The 16403-nt window shown below is 38.3% G+C and overlaps 1 protein-coding gene and 1 pseudogene across 6 annotated transcripts in view; both read right to left on the reverse strand.

Annotated features, from left to right (window-relative positions):
* Positions 1-16403, reverse strand: part of chico (insulin receptor substrate 1 chico) — a 1085300-nt gene that overhangs the window by 161855 nt on the left and 907042 nt on the right. The gene's annotated exons all lie outside the window — the stretch shown is intronic.
* Positions 2423-11048, reverse strand: LOC137240212 (uncharacterized; annotated as a pseudogene).

Raw genomic sequence — 16403 nt, forward strand, 5'->3', positions numbered from 1 at the left:
CTAAGTGGCAGGGTTCAGCAAAGTTTTGATGTCGTCGTGTGACTGCTCTAATAAAAATGATTTGATATGTTTTAAAAATTCACGCATATTTCTAATGACACGTATAGACGCAGGTAGCGTATTGAAAGCTTTACAAGATACGATAGTAAAAAAGTTATTATAATTGGTAGTACGAGATGTGGGAACAACAACAAGTCCGAGTGAGTTTTGCCTCAAATTATAATTATCCGTGACTAGGCTGTGTAAATACCCACAACGAATAAAGAATATTTTTAAAGTCTTGTAATAGTACATGTGTTTTACTGGAAGAATTTTCAGCTTTCTAAACAACTCCATGGTGGAAACGGTTCACATTCCATATTTTCCTTATGACACATTTTTAAATAGTAAGAAGTTGCTGGATTTTACTGTAAGACGCACCACCCCAGCAGCATATGCCATATTGAAGCTTAGAGTGAACCAATGCGTAATAAAGCGTCTTAAGCGTTGCGTTTGAACATATATTTCTTAGACTATAAAAATAGCGCACAGTAGATCGCATGCATGCCTTCAGGCAAGAAATATGTGTTGACCAACTTAAGGATTGGTCCACAGAAACACCCAGATATTGGTAGGTATCAACTCTTTCAATTGGGAAACACGAAACCTGCACGATGTATTTTGTCCAGAAGTATATTCCTGTCTACCATATCAAAAGCTTTTGTTATGTCGACAAATAAACCAGCACAGTTACTTTTACTATCTAGAGCTTTGTACACCTTTGAGCAGAAATCTAACAGAGCGTCCTCTGTTGAGAGTCTGGATCGAAATTCGAACTGCATGGGGCTGAAAAAGTTCGATTTATCTAGAAAGTTCACAACTCTATTTTTAACCGCCCTTTCAAATACTTTGGAAATCGATGGGAGTAGAGATATGGGTCTGTAGTTACGTACGTCCCTCTTATTCCCTTTTTTGAAGATCGGGATTACAATGGCACATTTAAGATCATCAGGAAAAACACCCTGAGTTATACTTTTATTGAATAAATGTTTCAGTATGTCTACTATATTGAGGGATATTTTTTTAGTGAACTATTTGAAATACCGTCATCGCCGCAAGAGCTAGAGTTGTTCAATGTTTTTATAATTTTAGCGATTTCGAAGCTGGATATGGGGTTAAAAAAGAAACTATTAGTTGCAACTTGGCATAAGGGTAGATTGGCTGCAAACTGACAATCACAAAGGGTTGAACTTGAATTACCAATCGAGGTAAAGTATGTATTAAATTTGTTAGCAACTTCTTCTGGGTCTGTAGTCAGGTGACTTTCAGCACGTAGGGTAACTGGCTCGTGGCTCCCTACACTGTCGCGGTTTGGGAAACTGTGGATGACGCCCCATTCTTTTCTAGTATTGCCCAAAGCTGAGTTAAACTTGTTTTTAAAAAAGGTATCGCGCGTAGTGCGTATTGCTTTATTGGAATGATTGCTAATTTTATTGTAGCGAGTGCGAAGCTTCCTACAATTGGGATGCTTAGCACATTTTTTGCCTAACTTATTTTTGAACTTTATTTTCCTTAATAGATCTCGGGTAATCCAAGGTTTAAGTCGCAGAACTTGTTTACGCTGACTCACATTAAGAGTGCAGTTATTGACGTGCACTTTTAAAGTGTTTAAAAATATACCATAAGCTGGCGAGACGTTACTTTCCGCGTACTCGTCTGACCAATTTTCGAGAAGAATCTTGTTATTCAGCATCGTAAAGTTTACCTTAGAAATCGATTTACGATCGCGGCTGATACTTGGTTTGCCTGACGTAATACCAGTTAGCTGTATATCAGTCATCGTGTGATCGATTACTTGCAAGTCCATATTAAAGCGCCAACTACACGACACGAACATTTCCGCGAATATTCCGCAATCTTGTTCGCAGCTTTGGCCATACACCATACGAACTTTTGGCCGAACATTAGTTCTCTTTCAGACAGCGATGAATACGGACAACAATTGTGCTGCAGCAATAATGCTCGCTGTGGCAATTAAGCGTAAAAAAAAGAGAGAAGATCGCATAAAAAGAATTTGGTGCAAAGAATGGTTTAAAAAACGAGCAGTTCTTGGACAAAGTGAGCTTATTAAAGAACTGGAATTCACGTCACAAAATGATTTTAAAAATTACGTTCGTATGAGCAAGGCAACATTTGACCAACTTTTACAAAAAATTTTGCCACTCATAACGAAACGGGATACAATAATGAGAGAAGCGATTCCCCCTCATCACCGCCTTGCTTTAACTTTGCGCTTTCTAGCTAGTTGCAATAGCTTTGAAGACTTAAAATTTTTGACAGCAATTGCGCCCCAAACGATTGGGAAAATAGTTACAGAGACTTGTGATGCCATAATAAGTCAATTGAAAGATTTTATTAAGATAATTATTTATTGATTAAATTATTTGTTTTCGACTAAATAAGAAAAGTTTCATGTCTACATATGTGTGTCTGAAAATTATTGGTTTTTTGAAGTAAAAATAAAAATAAATTATTCGTCCGTTTCAAACGATGCAAAGAAATTTTGTAAGTTTTCTACCGAGCTCGAATTAATGGATGATGTATCTTCAACGATTCGTACGTTTTGTGTGACTTGAGGTGACATTCTACTACTGTTTATGGACGAGCCACTACTTAAAGGAGTCGGAACTCTTATTGTATAATTCTGCATGTGCTGGGGCACCGCGTAGTTGAGTTGCGTAGACGTGCGCATTGGGTATTGCGGAATGACATTTGGTGTTAATATTTGACTTGGGTTAAAACATTTTGGATTTGAATCGCGTGTCTAAATTCCAATGATCCCAAGCAACCTTGAAATAAAACATCTGATATGATTTTTCGCGCAATCGTTTTCTGGGAGGCCTCCATTTCACTATATTGCGAAGCCCATGATTGAGCCAAGGAGTCACCTTCTTTGGGTTCGCGGCTGTTGGCGAGTCTCTCGCATGCAATTTTAATAAGTGTATCTTCTTCAGAAACTTTTCTTTTGCTTGGTCGAACAGTGAATTCCTAAAAAGAAAGATTTATAAGTTTTTCATTACTTTTCAGCTTCCATAAACAGAAAAAGATTGGAAGGTAGAAGCGAAAAATTTTGATGCACGCTGGAACTTCCCAAATTGTATAGGCGCAATTGATGGAAAACACGTCAATATAACAAAGCCACCTGGATCTGGATCTTTTTATTATAATTATAAAAAAAATTTTCCATCATTTTAATGGCAGTGGTTAATGCTAATTATGAATTTTTGATGGTGGATGTTGGCACAAATGGAAGAGCGTCTGATGCCTGTCTTTTTAGCGAAACAAAATTTTTTTCATCTCTAAAAAATAAAGCATTGAAAATTCCTGACCCTCAGCCGGTTCCAAACTGAGAAGAAAAACTACCATTTGTATTCGTAGCTGACTATGCTTTTCCCCTGTTAGAAAATATCATGAAGCCATTTAGCCACAACACACTCAAGGAAGAAGAAATAATTTTTAACTACAGGCTTTCTCGGGCGAGAAGAACTGTTGAAAACTGTTTTGGCATTTTAGCATCAAGATTCAGAATTCTCCTACAAACTATTAATTCATCCCCATAAAAAGTCACGAAAATTGTGTTAACCTGTTGCTACTTGCATAACTTTTTACGGAGGCAAAATGAGGAGACGTATTTTGAAGGTGGATTCGATGTTGAAGAAATAGATCCCGGAGCGATAGAATACGCCGATTGGCATAATGACCATGGACTTACAGCTCTTCAAGCTTCAAGTGCAAAGAATGCATCCAATTTAGCAAAAACTACTCGAGAAAAATATTGTAATTATTTTAATACAGTGGGAGCAGTTCCGTGGCAGAACAATATATTAAATATAATAAAGTGAATAATTTACGGAATAAAAACAAAATGAATGTTTGTGTTCACAAAAAAAAAGAAACAATAAAATTTTGACTTTTTTCTTACCTCAAATGTGTTTGTATTTTCATCCTGCATTGTGGTAACGCCTCCCAAAGGTTCTTCTTGATCTTTCAAAAAGCATAGCAAATCATAACAACAAAGAGTAGGAATATATTCATCCTCAGCACCAGCACCAGATTTCAAACTATCTCTCTTTTTTTTTGATTCACGCCGGTATTGCGCCCGCAAACTACTTATTTTTTTTATAACTGTATCCTTTGTGGCATCAGGATCTACTTCTTTTAATTTTTCGATTAAAGTCGCATAATCTTTATTCTTTTTAATTCTATTACAATAATCTTTGCTTTTTACTTGCCACAATGATGGCAAAAATTTATACATTTCAATAAATTCACTCAGAAATTTTTTATTGTCCATTTTACTTTTCCGTGCACGTCTGTTCCGTTCAGAAATTACTACGATTATGAGCTATTTCGCCATACACGTACGAACAGTTCGCCAAAAATTAAAATATTTTGATTTTTGGCGAACATTTGCGCGAACTGGCAAACACCATCATACACGACAGAAAAGGTCGCAGAAACATGACATAACGGGAATGTTCGCGGAAATGTTCGTGTCGTGTATTTGGCGCTTAAGACTTGTACAATTTCTATTAGGAAGCGAGTTGAAACGACAAAACGCGTGGTCAATGCAACTGCCTGAAATTGTTCGTGTTGGTTTCATTTATGTAGGATTCCAAACCATTTACCGCCATTAAAGCCAAATATTCGTCAGTAATACTGGAACGATGCAAAATATCCAAATTGATGTCACCAAGAATAAAAAGATTAACTGATTTCGCATTTACCACTAAAGAGGAATATTCCCAAGAAAACAAATAGTTCGCATTTGATATTAATGGAAAGCTGTAACGTATCTGCACTTTTTAAGCTATTACTAACTGACGAGCAGTCAAAAGTATCGCGTACAAAAGCTCCAACACCTCCTGCACTGTAGCTGTCATTGGTATTTGTATAAAAGTTATAATTGGGGATTTTATAATCTCCTACTTCATAAGAAAAAATCCATATTTCAGACAAAAATATAATATCTGGTTTTATACCTAACGCTTCTATATTACCAACGAATACATCGAAATTTTGCCTAAGACTACGTATATTTTAATGGATAACTAATAATTTGTTAGAATCAGTTGAGGGCGAGTTATTCAAAACATTATTGCTAGCGACGATTGGGTTATCATTAGGCAGAACATCTGAGAACATCTTTAAAGGTAAATATAAAAAATTAAGAGAAGAGCTAAAATTAGTTAGTTAACTATTAAATGCAAATCATCAGATGTTCTTATACTGATAACCTTCTCATTGTCGGCTTTTTTCATTAGGAAGCTAGATTTTCCTAACCATAAATATTTATATCGTTTCTCTTGTTTTAATTTATATGCCGCAGTAAACAAAGCTCGAGTAGATCGTGAGAGAGCATCGTTTATATATATTTTATTATTGTTGGAGTCATCAAATAGCTTTGCTGACAGCGAGCGCGCTTTTGCTTTTCTTGCGGTCATCACTCTCTTCTTGATTGCATTAGATGAGGAATGCACGCAAACTACGTCACGGGCACACGAAGAGTCATTTTTACGTTTAATGCTTTTTACCACGCATTTGTCGATATCTGTAGGCGCGATTGTGACTCCTAATGTGTTCACAATAATTTTTTGTACACAAGCTTCCGCATTGCTGCTGTACTGTTGTGGGATGCCAGTAATTTCAATTGCATTCCCATAATCTCCCTGCTCTTTCCAAATGAGTTTGCTCTCCAATACTATCGCCTTTTTCTTAAATGCTTCATTCTCCTCTTTCAGCGCGCCGAGTGCATTAAGAACATTAGTGTTGACTTCCCTTAGTGCAATTATCTCTTCATATAACAACTGAAGAGTGATTGCTTTGTTACTGCTGTCGGAGTTAGGTTGTTGACCCGTGTATTTGTCTATCTGCTGTTTTTGATTATTTGTGTTGGTATTAGACGCAATGTTTTCTTTAGCATTGCCTTGTCCATTTCCATTACCTGACGTTGCTTTTGCGGACAGTTGTTGTTGTTTTTTGGCTTGATCCAAACTTGTAGATGCCAAATTTTTTTTCCAGCATCGGAGCAGCTTTGGAGGTATTTGCAAGCCCAGAGGCAGTCACTGGTGGTGGCAGAGGCTGGATGTGCAACGATTTACGACGAGCGACACCACATCCATCACATCTAAACTTGGTGTTGTTGCTTCTCATAAAATCGACATCGGATTTATTTAAATTGACGCACACACAATGAAAAATATATTTGCAGTCGGCACAGGTGACTTTACCACCGTCCGCGCGGTCTACTTTTTGATTGCAGATTTTACAATTCATTATTTGAAGTGAAAACTTAGCGTAAATTTTAATAAAACTTGATTATAATAATAGTGTAAAAAGCGATTTCAAATGCGCGCACCCCACACACACTGAAAACACATCTACTCTTGACGACAGTCAAATAATTTTTGTAATTGTGTAAAAAAAGAATTAAGTGAGCTGATAACCTGATAGGATCCCGAAATTATCGAGAAAAAGCCACGAAATTACCCCGACGCTATTGCGGACGCATCCCGAAAACCATCCAGAAATGCCCGGAGGGGTCTCCAAATGTTCCCGGAATAGTCCCAAAAAACCCGAAATGACAACTACACGATTCTAGATTTATCCAGAGAACCACACAGAAATGATCCCTGAAGGGTACCAAAGTGATCCCGAAATAGTCCCGAAAAAGTTCCGAAATTACCCTGACGGGCTCCCAACGGATCTCAAAAACCATCTAGAAAATATCCAGGAAGGGTTCCTAAATTATCCCGACATAGTCCAGAAAAAGTTTCGAAATGACCCCGAGGGGATCCACGACGTATCGCGAAAACCACAAACAGAAATGATCCCGAAATAGCCCGGAAATGACCCCGATGGGATCCAGAAAACTATTCCGAAAAAGTTACAAAAAAATCTCGAAATTACTCCTTTGGCATCCCGGACGAATCCAGAAATGACCTCGGAAGCTTCCCCAAATGATCCCAAAATTGTCCCGAAATTAACCTAATGGATCCGGTAAGCCATCAAGAATTGATGCCGGAAGGGTCCCCAAATGATTCCGAAATAATACAGAAAAACGCATGAAATGACCCCTAAAGGCTCTCCAAATTATCGGAAATAGTCCCGAAAAAGTCCCGAAATTACCCTGATGGGTACCCGTACAGATCCCGAAATCCATCTAGAAGTGATGCCGGAAGGGTCGCCAAATCATCCCGTACTAGTCCCAAAAAAGTCCCGAAAAGACCCAGACGGGATCCCGAACGGATACCATATAGAAATGATGCCGGAAGGTACCCCAACTGATCCCGAAATGACTCCGACGGGATCCCGGACGGATCCCGACAGCTATCCAGAAATGATGCCGGAAATGTCCCCAAATAATCCCTTATTAGTCCCGAAATGACCCCAATGGGATCCCGGACGTATCCCGGAAACCATCCAGAAATTATGCCGAAAGGGTCCCCAAATGACCACGCATTAGTCTATAAAAAGTGCCCAAATGACCCCGACGGGATCCCAGACGTATCCCGAAAACCAACCAGAAATGATGCCGGTAGGTACCCCAAATGATCCCGAAATAGTCCCGAAATTACCCCGTCGGGATCCCAGACGGATCCCGAAAACTATCCAGAAATGGCGCCGGAAAGGTCCCCAAATGATCCCCTAATAGTCCCGAAATGACGCTGACGGAATCGCGGACGGATCCCGAAAACCATCCAGAAATGATGCCGAAAGGGTCCTCAAATGATCCCGTATTAGTCGCGAAAAAGTCCCGAAATTACCCCGACGGGATCACGCACGGATCCCCAAAACCATCTAGAAATGATGCAGGAAGGTACCCCAAATGATCCCGAAAAAGTCCTGAAATGACCCCGACGGGATCCCGGACGGATCCCGAAAACCATCCAGAAATGATGCCGGAAGGGACCCCAAATGATCCCGAAAAAGTCCCGAAATTACCCCGGTGGGATCCCGGACAGATCCCGACAGCTATCCAGAAATGATGCCGGAAGGTACCCCGAATGATCCTCTAATAGTCCTGAAATGACCCCGACGGGATCCCGAACGAATCCCGAAAACCATCCAGAAATGATGCCGAAATGGACCCCAAATGATCCCGAAAAAGTCCCGAAATGACCCCGATGGGATCCTGAACGGATACCGAAAACCATCCAGAAATGATGCCGGAAAGGTCCTCAAATGATCACCTAATAGTCTCGAAATGACGCTGACGGAATCCCGGACGGATCTCGAAAACCATACAGAAATGATGCCAAAAGGGTGTCCAAAAGATCCCGTATTAGTCGCGAAAAAGTCCCGAAATAACCCCGACGGGATCCCGGACGGATCCCCCAAACCATCTAGAAATTATACCAGAAGGTACGCCAAATGATCGCCGAAAAAGTCCTGATAGACCCCGACCGGATCCCGGACGGATCCCGAACACCATACAGAAATGATGGCGAAAGGTCCTCAAATGATTCCGTATTAATCGCGAAAAAGTCTCGAAATGACCCCGACGGGATCCCGGACGGATCCCGAAAACCATCTGGAAATGATGCCGGAAGTTACCCCAAATGATCTCGAAAAAGTCCTGAAATGATCTCGACGGGATCCCGGACGAATCCAAAAAACCATCTAGAAATGATGCCGGAAGTTACCCCAAATGATGCCGAAATAGTCCCGAAATGATCCCGACAGGATCCCGGACAGATCCCGAAAACCATCCAGAAATGATGCCGGAAGAGACCCTAAATGATCCCGCAAAATTCCCGAAATGATCCCGATAGGATCCCGGACGAATCCCGAAAACCATCCAGAAATGATGCCGGAAGGGACTCCAAATTTTTCCGAAAAAGTCCCGAAATGATCCCGACGGGATCCCGGACGGATAAAGAAAACCATCCAGAAATTATGCCGGTAGGTACCCCAAATGATCCCGAAATGACCCTGACGGGATCCCCAACGGATCTCGGACACCATCCAGAAATGATGCCGAAAGGGTCCCCAAATGATCCCGTATTAGTCGAGAGAAATTCCCAAACTGACCCCGACGGGATCCCGGACGGATTCCAAAAACCATCCAGAAATGATGCCGGAAGATACCGGACGGATCCCGAAGGGATCCCTAAAACCATCCAGGAATGATTACACAAGGGACCCAAAATGACCCCGAAATAGTCCCGTAGTGATCCCGGACACCATAAAGAATTTATCTCTCAAAGGTACGCAAATGATCCCGAAAATACCCCGGCGGGATGCCGGATGGATCGCGAAACCCATCCAGAAATTATGCGGGAAGGGTCCACAAACGATCCCGGAAGGTTCTCGATATGGCCCTAACGGGAGTACAAATAAGGTGAAGCTAATTTTAAAACCATGTTAATAAGGCAGCAGGTGTGTTGGAGCGAATAAAAAGTTACAAAGAAACATACAGGTAAAGCTAATAAAAGCGTGCTAATAAAAACAATAGAAGGAGGACGGATGGCGGGAGGAGACAGAGAGCACCACCGATCGTTTTTCCAAAATTGTTTAGATCTCCATCTGTATGAGCCAGATACCAGAAATTACTGACCTCGACTAATTTGACCCTGTCTGTAATATTGGTGAAGGCACGAATAGGGAAAGTTATAATGTGTAAAAATTGTTAAAAAGTATTTGTTCGAAGGGGCTCGTGGGAACCCCAACCCCCTTTCCATGTTCGAAAAATATCTCGCTAGTAGATTATGTCTGTGTCCCAAATTTCATCAAAATCCGTGTAGCCGTTCTGGCGTGATTCAGTCACAAAAACGAAAAAATACAATAATTAAATTATAACCGTTCCTAGGGGGCGGCGACCTTCCCCCTTTTCAAAGAAATATAGCTAGTAGATCCTTCTAGACTATTGGCTATATGCGTGCGAAATTTCATCCAAATCGTTTCAGCCGTTCTTGCGTGATTGAGTCACAAAGACAAACGTCTGGACAAACATCCAAACTATATGTGCAATATACGAAAGTATATGGTGAAGTTTTAAGCTTCAATCTGTTAAATTGAGGAAGATATGACAAAAATTCTCTTTTTCTGAAAAATCGGTTGTATGGAGGATATATGCTATAGTGGTCCGATCCGGCCGGTTCCGACAATTGTCTAATCGGACACCCAAATACGCCCGCTCACCAAATTTATCAAGATATCTCAAAAATTGAGGGACTAGTTTGCATACAAACAGACAGACGGACAGACGGACATGGATAAATCAACTCAGCTCTTCATCCTGATTATTTCGGCATACTTAATGGTGGGTCTATCTATTTTCTTTTAAGGACTTACAATTTTGGGTTTCGTGACGAAATTAATATACCATTTCATTTTCATGAAAGGTATAAAAATCTTAAATGTTACTGGCGAAGTAAAACATGCCAACAATTGCAATATCGTAACAGAAGATATCACCAACTACAATGTCTACAAAATCAACGAAACTTCAAAAGGTCAAAAACACTTAGAGTAATTAACGAAAATTTTGAAAAATCAAATGCCAGGTTATGCTCAAAAAGGTTTATGCTTAAAATATGCTGATGTATTCGCTTTAAAAACTGACCGTATGACTTTAAATAACTTTTACGAACAAAAACTACGTTTAGCTGATAAAAATTCAGTCTATATAAAAATTATCGTTTACCATATACACAACGCGAAGAAATTAATAAACAAGTCGAAAATTTAATGCGAAATGATATAATAGAACCCAGCTTTTCCAATTATAACAGTCCTTTAATTCTGGTACCGAAAAAAGATCCTTCAGGCCAAAAGTCTTATCGTATGTGCGTTGATTTCAGAGCAGTCAACAAAAAGCTTATCGCAGACAAATTTCCGTTGGCACGTGTAGACGACATACTCGACAATCTTGGCAGAGCCAAATATTTTTCAACTTTAGATCTTTTTTCTGGTTTTCACCAAATACCACTTCATGTCAATTCTAGAGACGTTACATCTTTCAGTACAGATCGAGGAGCTTTTCGTTGGAAAGTTTTACCTTTCGGTTTAAATATAGCACCAAACTCTTTTTCATTAATGATGTCATTAGCATTTTCAGGCATTTTGCCAAATCAAGCTTTTATGTACATTGACGATGTTATCGTCATCGGTTGTAGCGGGACACATCACCTCAAAAATTTAGAAAAAGATTTCAAAACTTGTAGAAAATTCAATCTAAAGTTAAATCGCAACAAATGCAATTTCCTTCGTTCTGAAGTAACTTTTTTAGGCCATAAATGCACCTCAAAAGGCCTGCTGCCAGATGACTCAAAAATAGACGCAACTAAAAAATACCCTAAGCCTAAAGACAAAGACGCTGTTAGGAGATTCGTTGCATTTGCAAATTATTATAGGCTTTTATACCTAACTTTGCGTCACTGGCAGCCCCTTTAAATCGTCTAAATCGGAAAAAATTGAATTTGTTTGGGATGATGCTTGCGAAAATGCTTTCGAAAAATTAAGATTATCATTAATGTCTCCTCAACTATTAAAATACCCTGATTTTGCAAAAGAATTTATTATCACTGTAGATGCATCTAAGAGTGGTTGTGGCGCTATATTAAGCCAAAAACATGGAGATAAGGATTTACCGATTTGCTTTGCATCAATATCTTTCAATAAAGCCGAACAGAAAAGGGCAATCTTAGAGTTAGAACTTTTAGCAATACATTTTCGGCCGTATGTTTACGGTACACATTTCACGGTAAAATCAGACCATAGACCATTAGTTTATCTATTTAATATGAAAGATCCTTCCTCGAAACTCTCTAGAATCCGATTAGATTTATCAGAATACAATTTTACAATTGAATATATTAAAGGAAAATCGAATGTTGTGGCTGATGCACTTTCGCGTATAAGTATAGACGAAATTGAAGATTGGACAAAACACGTTTTAGCCGTTAAAACGCGATCACAAATTAAACAAACATAATTACAAAACGAAAATATTACTTTAAATGAGACGACATCTAACGATAATAAAGTACAAGTCTATGTTAAATTTTCATACGATTTTTCAAAAAAAATACTGCGAGTAAAATCAACTATACAATATAATAAAAATAAGGAGATCTCCAATTTACAAATTTATGCGCATTTAAAACATACAAAATATAATTTACTTAATCTCGTGAATGTTAACGAAATAACGAATTTAGATGAGTTACTTTCGAGGCTTGAAAAAGCAGCCGACAATCACAATATTAAACAATTATAATGGCCAAAAAATGATATATTTTTCCATAATTTTTCAATTACGAATTTTAAAATCCGCGGAAATGAAATTTTAAAATCATTAAAAATAATATTGACGGACCCTGTAGAGACCGTAACAGACAATGAACAGAAACAAAAACTTATGACAATTTATCACGAAGATCCATTGTTAGGAGGTCATTGTGGAACAAAAAGGTTATATGCCAAATTAAGAATTAAATATTACTGGAAAAACATGACACGTGATATAGCGAAATTTGTATAAATTGCAATAAATGTCTTTTAAACAAAGCGAGCCCCAAAACAAAAGAAAATCTTGTCCTTACTCCAACACCCTGTAAATCTTGTGACATAGTCATTGTTGATACAATATGTCCACTTCCAGAATCAAACTATGGTAACAAGTTCGCTGTTACTATGATTTGTGACTTTTCCAAATACCTGGTAACAGTAGCTGTACCAGATAAATCAGCAAAAACTATTGCTTGGGCTATTTTTGAAACCTTTATATTAACATATGGTACAATGAAAGCTATTAGATCCGATTTAGGAACGGAATATAAAAACGAATTATTCTCTGAATTGACAAAACTTTTAAAGATTGATCATGATTTCTCAACAGCTTACCACCACGAAACTGTTGGTACTGTTGAAAGAAATCATAGAGTCTTTAACGAATACTTGCGTGCATATCTAAACGAAACGTATTCAGATTGGGATACATATTTAAAATACTTTACATTTTTACACAATACTACAAGTAGTGCGGTTTTTGATAATAAATTTACTCCCTTTGAATTAATATTTGGCCGAAAATCTACAATGCCACATGAATTACAAAAGGAACAAATTGATCCGGTTTAAAATATAGAAAATTAAACAAAAGAGCTAAAATATAGAATGCAAACATCTCATAAAATGGCAAAAAACTTGATTAATAAACATAAGATTAGAAATAAAGATTTATACGATAAAACGGCTAAGCCTTTGTAAATTAAAGTTAATGATAGAGTGTTAGTAGAAACAGAACCTAAAAATAAACATAAAAATATATATCAAGGTCCCTCATTGTAAAAATATTGATGGACCAAATACAAAGATTTATAATGAAATAAATAATATTGAAAAAATTGTACACAAAAACAGAGTACAAAAAATTAGTTAAATTGATAGCCTGTACTTTTATTCATATAAAATTTACTAATTAATAAAATATTAAATAATCTTCAGATATAAATTTACTTACGTAGATTCGACAATAAGAAGAAAAATACCGGTTTACTTCAAAACTTAAAATTCGATAAATCATAAACGTCTTAACACTTTAACTTTTAAATATTTTTCATTTCCTTGCAAATTAAAAATGTTAATTCTCTTTTTTTAAAAAGTTGCACTGTGGTGAACGAATGCGTCCCGGGTTACAACACCTAATTCTAGCAAACTCATTCATAACATTACAACAACATATTAAAGCCTAAAGAATAATGTGGCAAGATTAATCACTAATCTTACCAAATTCTTCTTTTCCAAAGGGGGATGATGTAGTGTCATATTAAATTGAAGCTGGCAACTCCCCTCTTTGGAAAAGTGCAAGATGCAACCATGCATCAGATGCACTTCGCAGCACTAAAATTATTGGAGTCGAGCAACGTGGATAATTACTGATTGGTTGAAATTGCCGTTGCTCGACGCATTCATGAATTTCGTTGCTAAGTAACCTAAAGAAAAGGTGCCTAGCCACAGAGTTGCATTAGCGGCAGTTTTCAGTTTAAAGTGAACCGGCAACCTAATAGAACGCGAATTTGAAGAAATTGAAAACGCGCTTATTAAAAGAAATTCAAAGTTATATTTAGACGTGTGAAAAATATATATACATACTAAAGAAGCTAAAAGGAAATTAACTGTGTTTTTATATAAAGAAACTATATATTTATATTAAAGAAATTAAAGAGAATTAAACTGTGTTTTTATTAAACGAAAAAGGAAAATATTTCTTTGAAAGAAAAATAGAAGTGCGTATGCGTAGCAGCCGTGTGGATGGAGTAGCTTGAAGAAGCCGACCTGTACGGATAACTTCTGGTGTGTCGCGCGATAATGCTCTTGTATTTTGGGTGTGATGGCTTCGATTGCTTCCGCCGTTGGTGTTTTTCGAGCTTGGATGATTTAGTAGGGCTTCGGTGGAGTCCGACGTCACGGTGCCGCCAATTTTCTCGTTGCTTTCGAGGTTTCTTTACTTTCTCCGCGGTTCGTTCGTGCTGCAACAGCGGCCGGAAACTGCGCATCCCATTACTGCTCGTTGACGTCCTTACCTTTGCTCGCTCTTCCGCTTTTGCTTTCTCTTCTTCCAGTTTCGCTCTCTCTGCCTCCAGTTCTTCTTCTTCCACCTGCTGAACCCAGGACTTTGTCTGTTCCGCGAGGTTAATTGACAACGCGTCTTAGGACGGGTTGTCGTCGCCAATTACGGTTGCGTCGTTGCGTTCCGACCGACGTTCATCCAAGTGGAGCATGGTGTGATGCTTTTCTTGGCACCTTTTGCAGCGATACTTGCCGTTACATTTGTCTACGCGGTAAAGGGCGACAGAAAGTTCGGACAGTACTTATATAGAAGTACGGCCCCAACTTCTCCTCTGGGGATTTTTTCCAGTATTCTGCGCAGATTCTAAGGCTATGATCCCTGCCGCAGAGCTGGCAAGCGACGTCGAAGCGCTTTGCGCCTCGCTCTGACTTGGCCAATAAGGTTTGGTAACGGGTCATGATCTGAAAGAATATTGGTATCATTGAACATGACCAAATTGAGGTTGGCGGACTGTTGTTTGGGTGGCGTAAAAAAAATATGTCCAATGGATTTACGCAAAAGAAAGAAAGAAAATTTAATTGAAATAAAAAGATGAAAGGTCATAAGTAAATGCTTATGTGCGCAAAGAAACGAAAAAACTGATTTTAGCACTCATGAATTCAATCTGAATAGTGCTTTAGTATTTTGCTTTAAATAATTCAACTTTTGTCGGTTGATGACGCCAAATCTTGTCCTAAATAATTTGTGGTGTGTTTTGTTTTACCACAAGTGGCCGCCACAACACGGAACGGTTCGCAACTTGGCTGAAAAGGCATGAAGGGCTGCCTGTGCAGTTGCATTTTCACCATTCAACACTATTTTCGACGTGTGTTGTCGATAATGTTGAAATTCGTGGAATTACGTATTTTTAAAAACTCGACCAAATGAATGATTGATCGAGATATTAATGCGCGACATGTAGTGCTTGTAACAGCGCATGAGGCCTAATGTCGGTATTGCAGTGCATTGACAGTCAGAAATGAAGTGTAGCAATTTGACACTTGCTACACTCTTCCATTTCCTGAATGGCAAAAATGTCATTCATTTAACACACGGTGGTGAGTATGGAAGCTCGTAAATTATTGTAATATTTTTTATTAATTAATTTTTCCCCTTTTAATTTCAAGTTTTCTCCAGTATGGGAAAAAGTGGATAACATACAAGGCATGATAAATGGTCTCCATGCCAAATACTTCGGAATGCAGAATCGGGAAAAACAGACAATCGTTCCGAATTGGCTCAAGTTTCATGGCGTAAAATATATGCACTAGCCAAATATTACAACTTTTTTTATTTTTTATTTTACTTGCGAAGGATGTACACAAGACTTATATGAAAAAAGCAAAGATTTTCAGGAAGAGCTTACAAGCTTATAAGTAGAGCGTGAATCAGTTAAATGCGATATAACGATATTGGATTGCCCTTTGTTGCACCAATTAATAGCGCAAATATAAATATACCAAAGTCGCTCAGCGATCTGAAGAGGCCATTCGTTTCAAAACCACCAGTACTAGAGTATTGCTCGCCATAATTTTGTATAGCGCCGCTTAACCCCATGGCAACTGCATCTTCTAATACATATTCACAAAACACGAACGCATATGAATTTACATCCATTTTACATGTACATCATGGAATATAGCTAATATTGTTAGTGGATCTGTTGGTGATATTAACGCTCCAAATACAGCGTGTCCAGAAATGGGAAACCACTACTTAAATAATCTGGCATTAGTTTCACACAGCCGCAGATAATAGCGCCGATTAGGAACGATGATAATGTTGTGCCTAATATGGCGAACATCAA

The sequence above is a fragment of the Eurosta solidaginis genome, chromosome 2, assembly GCF_040869045.1.
Source record: "Eurosta solidaginis isolate ZX-2024a chromosome 2, ASM4086904v1, whole genome shotgun sequence".
Lineage (NCBI taxonomy): Eukaryota > Metazoa > Arthropoda > Insecta > Diptera > Tephritidae > Eurosta > Eurosta solidaginis.